This window comes from Miniopterus natalensis, chromosome 8 (genome assembly GCF_054644295.1).
Source record: "Miniopterus natalensis isolate mMinNat1 chromosome 8, mMinNat1.hap1, whole genome shotgun sequence".
NCBI lineage: Eukaryota > Metazoa > Chordata > Mammalia > Chiroptera > Miniopteridae > Miniopterus > Miniopterus natalensis.
The window spans coordinates 40,300,745-40,311,487 of NC_142088.1; positions in this window are offsets into that span (position 1 = coordinate 40,300,745).

Below are 10,743 nucleotides of genomic sequence, written 5' to 3' on the forward strand. Positions count from 1 at the left end.
AACCATTCACTTATGTGAGTAATCAAATTCATGGAGACGCAAAATAGAGTGATGATTTTGCCGGGCCTGGAGGAGGGGGAAATGGGAGTTATTGAATGGGTATGGAGTTTTAGTGCTGGAAGATGAAAAAGCTCTAGAGACGGTTGCACAACAATGTGAATGTACTTAGTGACAGTGACAAGCACACTTAAATATGATCAAGTGGTAACTTATGTTATGTATATATTAGTACAACTTTAAGCAAAAACAAAAATCACTGATCTACCATAGAACAAAGACCTCAGATGTTTCCTCAGACTTTCCTTAAACTAAATGTATGCTTAAAGTAAATGTAAATTCATGTTGAAATCTAAGCCCCAGTGTGATGATATTAAAAGGTGGGACTTTTGAGAGGTGATTAGGGTTGAGCTCTCATGAATAGTTAGTGCCCTTTTAAGAGACCCCAGAGAGCTCCTTCGCCCCTTCCACCTTGTGAAGGCACATCGAGAATATGGCTGTTATGAACCAGGAGGAGAGCTCTCACCAGACACGGAATCTGCTGGCGCCTGATCTTGGACTTCCCAGCCTCCAGAACTGTGAGAGATAGTTGTTGTTTAAGGCACCCAGTCAATGGTATATTTATTCCAGCAGCCCAAATGGACTAAGAAAGACTCACTCCTTGATTTCATTTTAATGAGCAGTCACTCTAACTGTGAATCCAAAGTGCAGGGGAAACAGAGAAGGAAACAATGAGCACAGTTTCTGCTCTGAAGGAGCTTAAACTCTGGTGCCCAGAGAGCACTTGCTTGGAAAACACAAAAGAAAATGCATGCAGGGAAAAGCAAGCAGACACCTGAGTTGTGTGGTGTTTTCAACACTGCGTGTTGGCCCAGTGTGAAGGAGGCAAGCACAGTCTTGTGTGTGTTTCAAAGGAAAGTGGTTTCTCCATGAGAACATGAAGAGGCCCCTAGTACTCCCTTATGCTTCTGTCCAGAAGACAATACAGTGGAATGGTTAAAGCCCTACCATCAAACCACCTAGGTTCCAATGCCAGCTGTGTGTCCTTAAGCCATTAACTTAATCTCTTCGTGTTTCAGTTTCCCCATCTTTGAAACAGGGAAATGAAATGGAAAATACCTCATATGATCATTGTACATAGCATGTGAAGTCACTAGAGCTCACTTGGCAAATAATAAGTATTCAATAAATGTTAGTGGGTGTTATTCCTGGCTATGCCTCTCTCCCCACTTCCAAGTGAAGGTCAAATTAAACTTGAGGTTTGGTGTTATATATCTGCTTTCTTAAGTTGTTCTTTTCTGTTCTTGGACTATCAAACTTTCTCCCTGAGAAGTGGTTTTGCCAGACTTATAAATCAAAAGACTTTGTACTCTTCGTGGTTACTTTGAAAATTTCCTAGAAAATCTCTTTTTTTCCAGCCAAAGAAATTTTGACATACAAAGAGTAACATTAATATGCAAATCAGCATACTGTAAAATTCATTTTGGTGCCTCAGAGGCAGTATTTTTATAAATACAGAAACATAATTATGCATCCTCTAGAGGGCTAAAAATAATTATACAAATTTACAACAAAGCCCAAGGCTGTGTTTCCTTTTAACTGACTGTTTTTAATATCATTTAAATCTTGTTAGAACTTAATTACCAAATCTCTCTTGTAATAATTCAGGTGGAAGATTTAAAGTCTAAACTTGCCATTCAGAAAACAGAACCTCATCAGAGAAACAAAGACATCGAGGCACTGATTGCCCCAACAGGACAATAGCAGAAACTCTCTCAGGTTGGAGTCGTGGGGGCCCTGAGACGAGGTGGCCTACTAAGAGAAAACATTAATACTAATAGATGAGCCAAGTTGATTTTTTAACATATAATTTTTTTTAAATACAAGATTATATATTATGATCTTTATGGATTATAAACCCAGTTAACCATTTGTTGCTCATGTTTAGTTTTCCTCTATACTTCCCTTGTCCTTTTCAAATTTAGGCAAATGTAATTTGGGGACAGCATTTTTTTTAATGATGACTTAATTATCTTTTCCAAAGTCTATCCAGAATGTGTGTGTGTGTGTGTGTGTGTGTGTGTGTGTGTGTGTTGTATCTAAAGACTGGCTTCTGTGACTGCAGAAAAAAATAACGAGCAAAGTCATGAGGAAGCGTCCAGTTTATACCCTCTCCCAGGCGTTTCCTTCTTAGCCCTCAGAGAAAATGGGCCCCTTATGATGAAATAAAAGCCATAAGAAGCTCAAACAGTTGAAATTCAAACACATTTTTATTTACCACTAGTTAATAATGGTTTCTAGAACTTTGAGGTCCCTGGAAAATTAATTAGTCAGCTTATGCTGTAAAGGATAATAATTTGTTTATGTGCGATATCTCTGGCATAGGTTGTTATCCATTATGGCAGAAGCTGACCAATTAATTTTCCAAGGAACTGTATCAATTCCATGTATGAGATGTTTACACCATGTTGCAATTCATTCTAGACACTAAAAAATATCAGTCAATTCAGTGGAAAAAAATATTAATCAAAATGGTTGTTTGACAGCATTTAGACAAATCAGGCAGTTAGTTGAATCTCATATTTCAACCATTTATTTTGGCTTTGTGTAGGTCTATAAATGTGCATGCATGTGCTTATGGTATATAGATTTTTTTCTGTGTCAATGTCTTCAATCCCATAGAAAGGTATATAATACAGGAACTCTTTATATACAATATACTTGGTGGGGTGGGGTGGGGTTGGGTGGGGTAAAAGGCTTTGCTTTTGCTTTCTGGGTTCATGGATCATTTTTCCACCCCCTTTGAGTGGTCCCAGAGGAAGCACTACTTTAACAGAGGGAGTTGGAATGAATGGCCCAACAGAGTGAGCAGATTTTCCTACTCTAACCCCTCTTCTTTCACTGATGTGTGATCTTTTGAAAAGTTATACCCATTGTTCCATTTCTTTCTCTTAACATAAAATTATGTCACTATCTGAATTCAAACCATATTTGAAGAAATTTTTTTATTTTGCAAAATTCCAGTCTTGAAGTGTTTAAATTTTCTATCCATGCTCTTGGCTGTCATTATAGCTGGTCCCCTTGGGACCTAAAACAAATAAACAGACCTGTATAAATTGCACATTTGAAAGAGACCTATCCAGCAATAAAGTGAGGCCAAAAGACTGATCAGTTCCACAGCATCTCTAAAAAAGCTGCATAACACTGTTCAGTTCGGGATAATAATTAAAGAAATCCAAGAACATATGTTTCCGCTAATCTCTTTCTATTAGGATGGAAGACTATTATTCAAAATCTTGTGAGCAGATATATTGGCTTGGTTGCTGAAAATGGAAAAATATAAATCTCTTTCTGGAAATATTACACACAGGCCTCATAGCCTGTGACCATCTTTCCTTTTGGCCAGTAAGGGAAAGCATCTATGTTAGCTGCCCATTGTCCACGGCTATTGCATTTGCCAGCTAATGTTTAGTAACAAGGGCTGTTTGTTCTTCTTAATAATTTGAACTTTCTCCATTTGTGTTTACCTTCACATCCACACTAGAACAACTCTGTTCTGAGTTAATTCCCCAATTTCATTACAGCCACGTTGGGGAAGGGAGAGAGGATCTGCATCCAAACATGAGATAGAAAACAATGGGAACAGGCAGTCATCCAAGAGCTTTGGCATGATCTGCAGGAGGAAGCCAGCACTGATTAATGCCATCAAAATGCTTGTCTTTCTTTTGATTGATATTCCAAGCCCTTGTTACAATTATTGATGCTGGTGACAACTATCATCAGACTCTACAATTTGCTGCTGAGGAGGGAGGTGGTAGGGACCTCAGAACATTTGCACACCTGCCTCATTTTAACCTAAAACCCATTGTTTTGTAAACAAAATACAAAAACCCACCATAGCAATCATTGTTTCCTATATTCATTTACCAAAACTCTCCAGCTCATGGTAGGAGGTAGACCTGCTCCTGGCCCACTAAAGAACAGGGTATGAATGGCAGTGTAGAGGGTAGGATGCATTTTTAGAAGGTTCTTTGGATATGAAATCTGGCAAATTAAAGATGTCATTTGGAAGGGCATTGTGTGTCCTTTAATGGTGACATTACAGCAGACTAAAAGCAGGCAAAGGTAAAGCTTTCTGGGTGTCTGCTCTTCAGGAGTAAGTGGCAAAACAGCCACAAGTATCTGAAGATGACCTAGCTTAAAAGAGCCTGCCTGGGATGCCTCAAATATGTCTGTAAACACTCAGCACAGAGTGCACGGGATTGCTTTTTCTAAATTTGCTAGGCAATGTGAATAGGTTGCTACTTACTCTCAGGTTATCCCATTATTCTAGTTAAAATAATTACCAAGACTACCTCTGTGTACCTTCTCATTTAAACTAGACTGAATTAAAAACTTCTCCTATTTTCTTGCCTCTGATACCTATGGGACAGGAATCTTTGGTCTTTTTGTCTCCACAGGGTACAATTCTAGATTATAAGAGCCAGGAAACCACCAAAAGAAAAATAAAGTTAGTTTTATAAGTGCTCTTCCAGAGAAGCTCAAGTCACCTTTCTTGGACTATGTGGATTTAATAAGAAGATTTAAAGAAACTTTTTTTTTTTTTAAGGCAGACATTGTTAAGAATAAATTTATACATTCCAAAAAATTTGTTTTCTCTAAAAGGTATTTTTGTTAAATAGTAGTTAACATATGTGCATAGGAGGAAAGAACCATATTTTTCCCCCTGCTATCTAGCCAGGAACTATAATTGTGCTCCACATACAGTAGGCAATTCGACAAATACTGGATGGATGGATGGATGGATGGATGGATGGATGGATGGATGGATGGATGGAGCCAATAGAAATAAGCCTTTGTAGAGTAATGTTCCCTAAGGGTTGTTGCCAATTTAGTTTCATCACTGTGGCCAGCCAGATCTTGATGAAAATTGGCAAGTTAGGTATACTTAGTCCAGATATGTGTCTGTACTAATATTAAGCGCAGTTTTCCCCCAACTTTTTAGTATGAAATTTTTAAACCTATAGAAAAAACTGAGGGAGAGAGTTATAGTTCAAAAATGGTGATCAGGGGAAATTAAAGATGGCAACAGACTGAGTGGAAGCTACACTGACACTCTCCTAGGACCAAACTGGAATTACAACTAAAATATAGAAAAACCATCCTGAATAATCAACTGCAACTGAAGATGAGATGGAAAGCACCCTCATAACCAAGGAGGAAAAGTGGAGACCGCATAGAGACTGGTAGGAAGTGCAGAGGTGTGAGAGGGCTGGCTGGGCTCCCACAGGCAGCAGCTGAAGGTCCAGAGGGATATCTCAGTTATACGGGGTCCCCACTGAGGGCACTGGGGCCTAAACCCCAGGCTGGGCTTCCCAGCCAAGAGCACCTGAACTGAGAAAGGTGCCCACATAACATCTGGCTGTGAAAAGCAGCCAAGTTTCTGTCTGCCAGGAAGAGTCAGCTGGAAATGCAGGCACCCTCTTAAACAGCCAACACACAAAGTTTCTTGGGCTCCAGCAGAGGGAGGGCAGAGTGGGCTGGAGTTGTGTCAGGAAAATCTAGGGTTGTGGGCTCTAGAGATAGAGCTCAGAAGGCACCCCTCTGGATTCCTGAGCCAAGTCATTCCCCCATACTGCAGAGGCATTTACCTTCCAAGCAACTTTTGCCTGAGGGGAAAGCAATTGCCCCACCCTGCTGGAAAACCTCTCGCCCTACCCCACAGAGTTTCTACAGCTTGAGGCTCAGTAAGAGACTGATAACAATCAGCTGCCCCACCCTGTGGAGTTTCTAAAGCCTGAGGCTCATTAAGAGAATCAAAGTAATCAGACTGCTGGCAGAGGCAGACTTCAGAGTCTGCCTGATCTGCTTCTGGACCCGGGATAAAACAGACACTGGTGTGCATCTTGGTCCTGTCCAAACACACCCAGCCCCAACAGAGGGGACCTCAAGACTCGGGTTGTTGATAGCCCCAAACAAGGTACTCAAGGCCAGTCACAAACATTGTCTGACATTGGCCTGCACCAGAAATGGTCCAAAAAGACTGAGAGTTCTAGCAGGCGTACCTAATACATAGAAACAAACCCAAATAGGTAGCCAAAATGCGGAGACCAAAAAAACAAGCCCCAAATGAAAGAACAAGAGAAATCTCCAGAGAAAGACCTAAATGAAACTGAGATAAGCAGTCTATCAGATACAGAGTTCAGAATACTGATTGTAAGGATGCTCAACAACATGAAAAAAGATATGGAAACTATGAAGGAAATTAAGAATGGCATAGTAGAAATAAAGAATGTATTGGAAGGAATAAACAGCAGATTAGAGGAAGCTGAGGACTGGATCAGTAAATTAGAGGACAGGGTAGAAAAAAATCACTCAGTCAGAGATCCAAAATGAAAAACAATTAAAAAAGAGGAGGACAGTCTAAGGGAGTTGTGGGACAACATGGAACATAACAGTATTCACATCATAGGAGTGCCAGAGGAGGTCAAAGGAAGCAAGGGTTAGAGAACCTGTTTGAAGAAATAATGGTAGAAAACTTCCCTAACCTGGTGAAGGGAAAAGTCACATGAGTTCAGGAGGCACAGAGAGTCCCAAGCAAGAAGAATCCAAAGAGGTTCATGCCAGACACATTATAATTAAAATGTCAAAAATTCAAGACAAAGAGAGAATATTAAAGGCAGCTAAAGAAAAGCAATCTGTTACCTACAAAGGAGCTCCCATAAGGTTGTCAGCTGACTTCTCATCAGAAACTCTACAGGCAGAAAGGAATGGCATGAAGTATTCAAGGTAATGCAAAATGAGGATCTGAAACCAAGACTACTCTATCCAGCAAGGCTATCATTCCCAAAAGATGGTAAAATAAAGAGCTTCCCAGACAAAAAAAGGCTAAAGGAGTTTATCACCACCAAACCAGCATTGCAGGAAATGATAAAGGGACCGCTGTAATTAAAAGTAAAAATAGAAGCATTGCAAAAAATGTTAAAGGGATTGCTGTAATAAGAAGAAGAAATAGAGCCCAGCCGGATGTGGCTCAGCGGTTGAGTGTCAACCTAGGATCCAGGAGATCGAGGTTTGATTCCCAGTCAGGGCACATGCCCGGGTTGCTGGCTTGATCCCCAGTTGGGGGCATGCAGGAGGCAGCTGATCAATGACTCTCTCATCACTGATGTTTCTATCTCTCTCTCACTCTCCTTTCTTTTCTCTTAAATCAATAAAGATGTATTTTAAAGAAGAAGAAGAAGACATAGAGAGAGAAACATAAGCATAAAGAATTAAAATGGCAATAAAGAAGGACCTATCAATAATAACCTTAAGGACTTTAAGGGAGAAATCAACAGCAATACAGTCATAGTCATGAGCTTTAACATCCCACTGACTTCACTGGATAGATCTTCCAGACAAAAAGTCAACACAGAAACAGTGACTCTAAATGGCACACTAGATCAGATGGATTTAATTGATATTTACAGAACATTTCACCCCAAAGCTGCAGAATATACATTCCTCTCAAGTGCACATGGGTCATTCTCAATGATAGACCACAGGTTAGGACACAAAACAAGTCTCTACAAGTTCAAGAAGATTGAAATCATATCAAGCATCTCAGATCACAAGAGCATGACATTAGAAATCAACTACAGTAAAAACACACAAAAACATTCAAACACATGGAGGTTAAATAATATGTTATTAAACAATGAATGAGTTACCAATAAGATCAAGAAAGAAATAAAAAACTTCCTGGAAAAAGTGAAAATGAACACACAACAACCCCAAATCTATGGGACACGGAGAAAACAGTCCTAAGAAGGAAGTTCACAGCACTGCAATCCTACCTCAAAAAGCAAGAAAAATTTTTAGCAAACTACCTAACCCTACAACGTAAAGAATTAGAAAGCTCCCCTGTGAAGCCATTTGGACCAGGGATTTTGTTTGCTGGGAGTTTTTTTTTTATTGCTGCTTCAATTTCATCAGTTGTTAGTAGCCTATTCAGGGTTTCTGATTCCTCCTGATTCAGTTTTACATGATCTCACTCATGTGGAATCTAATAAACAAAATAGACTAAGGAACAAAATAGATCCAGAGACATAGAAGCAGGGAGCAAACTGATGAATCTCAGTGGGAAAGTTGGGGTGGGGGAGTGGGTGGGGAGAGATTAATCAAAGAACTTATATGCATATATGCATAACCCATGGACACAGGCAATAGTGGGGTGAAGGCCTGGGGGGTGGATGCGGGTGGAGGGGATCAACAAGGAATAAAAAGGGGGGATATCTGTAATATTTTTAACAATAAAGATACAATTTTAAAAAAATGGTGATCATATTTGCTTTCTCTATGTATGTGTATGACTTGAAAGTGGTCCACAAACATCCTGACATTTCACCTCTAAATATTTCAGCATCCATCTCCCAAGCATAAGGGTATTATCCTACATGATGCAATACAGTTCTTTAACTGAAAATTTTAAGGAAAAAATAAAAGAATAGGATTGTTGGGGAATGATATAATGTTTAAATTAAAATTATAAATAATTAACTTTTGAGCTCAAGTGTACACAGTAAGTTTCAATAGTGGGATTCTGATCATCCTTCCCAATTCCTCATCACCAGGGACGAATGGAGATTCTTAGCATCTGTGTAATACCCTCATCTGGTCCTGTACTGAGGCCTCTATGGAATCAGCCTCCCTTGTGCTCTATGCATCGTGTGCTGCTCTCAGCCCCTGAGGTTTCTTACACCATGGCCCTTATTAAGATTTGAAGGAAATTCTCAGTCTCAGCAACAGCTTCAAGTCCAAGTAAAGGAAATCTATTTATCAACTACATTTAAAGCATAAGATGTGCTCTAATGCTCTGTCTTAGTCTGTTCAGGCTGCTATAACAAGAGACTACTGACTGGGTGGATTATAAACAATAGACATTTATTTCTCACAGCTCTAGAGGCTGGGAAGTCGAGGTCAAGGCACCAGCAAATCTGATGCATGTTGAGGGCCCATTTCCTAGTTCATAGATGGCTGTCTTTTTACTATGTCTTATGGCAGAAAAGGTGAGGCAGCTTTCTGGGGCTTCATTTATAATGGCAATAATCTCATTCATGAGGGCTCCACTCTCATGACTTAACCACCTCCCCAAAGCCCAACCTCCAAATACAATTACATCAGGGATTAGGTTTCAGTATATACATTTTGGGGAGATACGACCATTCAGTCTATAGCATGCTCTCTGCCAGGCATTGCTGTCAGTTACTGCTCTAGGAAACACTTCTTTTCCTGTTACTGTGGGCTTGGAGTTTTCTTCTCTCTAAGCATTCTCTCTGAATGCGTGTGTTTGACATTTTGTCTGGAAGAACTTTCAGAGTGGGATGAGCTGAAGTAGAAGCCTTGTGCTGCTGAATAGAAACGTTATTACCTTTCATGTAATGAACACTTCCCAGCCCAAATTCCCCATTCCCCATCCTATTAGGGCAGCCAAAAGCCTTACCATTTAACCATTGCTCTTCCTATACTATATGAGCTACATTATATGTATTTATGTTCTTAACAACACAGATGTCAGCACAATGAAATATTGTTTAATTCAGATTACTGTGTAGACTGGAGCTATTGCTTGCATTTTGGCTCAGATATTAGATAATCAAATACTAATGCATTGAAGATGTATCGAAGGTTATTTTCTTTTATGAATGGAATTGGCAAAATGTATGTTTCATTTGCTGTAGGATCCCTTCCTAACTTGTTTGGGAATTTCTCTGGAAAGTGAACATGGGAAATAGTTGTAGCTATGCTTAGAGAGAGAGACTCTTCTTTGTTCCAAGAACCATTCACTGAATGCCTACTGTGTGCTGAGCACTATCCCAGCACTGAAGATACAGAGATAATACTTGTTCCCAAGAATTCATAGTGGGAGAAACACTCACTTCTTAGACTGACTCACTCCAGGTCATTAAGTCATTTGTTCTATTTGAAGATGCAAGAAAGTAACATGGAAAATGTTCATTACAATCTTACTCAGTGGCTGCCCTCAAAATAATGCATTATCTCATTCCATCCTCAAAACAACTCTCTTATGTTGTTACTAATACCAGGTTAAATCTACTAGTTACAAAGATTAGATAATTTGCCCAAGATCACCCTATGAGCATTCAAATCCACACAGAGATCTCAGAGCCCAGAATCATAGCCCCTACACTGTAATTCTTTCTATTTAATTGCATGATACAAAAGAGTTCTATATGAAATAAACCCCATTAATTTGAGGTCATAAAACCCATATTTATACCAATTGACTCTCTCTGTCTGGGGCTCTCTATAAGGCAGTAATATCTTTGGATTTTTCTTTTCACACTTTTCAAATGAGGTTTGAGTTGGTTACTTCGTGTGGGTTTGTATGTGGATAGATGTGTGTCTATGTTTCAATATGAATCACAGTGATTTTAATTTTCTTAAAAATTGATCATAAATAAATAATACATGAAAATCATTTGCCACCTTTAAATTGACACATTCCATAAAAGGGTGAATTTGGGGCAGACAAGACTCTCCCAAGTTGGGTTTATGGTAATGACTCCCTGCGCCTTGACTTTTTTACTCCACATTCCTCCAGCTTCCACATTCCCCCACAAAAAAAGAATGATTTGGCCATTTCCTGAAGTTCATGGAAGACTCACCTCTTCCCTTTACAGATTTCTGCAATATATCTTCTTTATATCAGCAAAAGTTTGGTGTTTCTTGTCAACACTTATT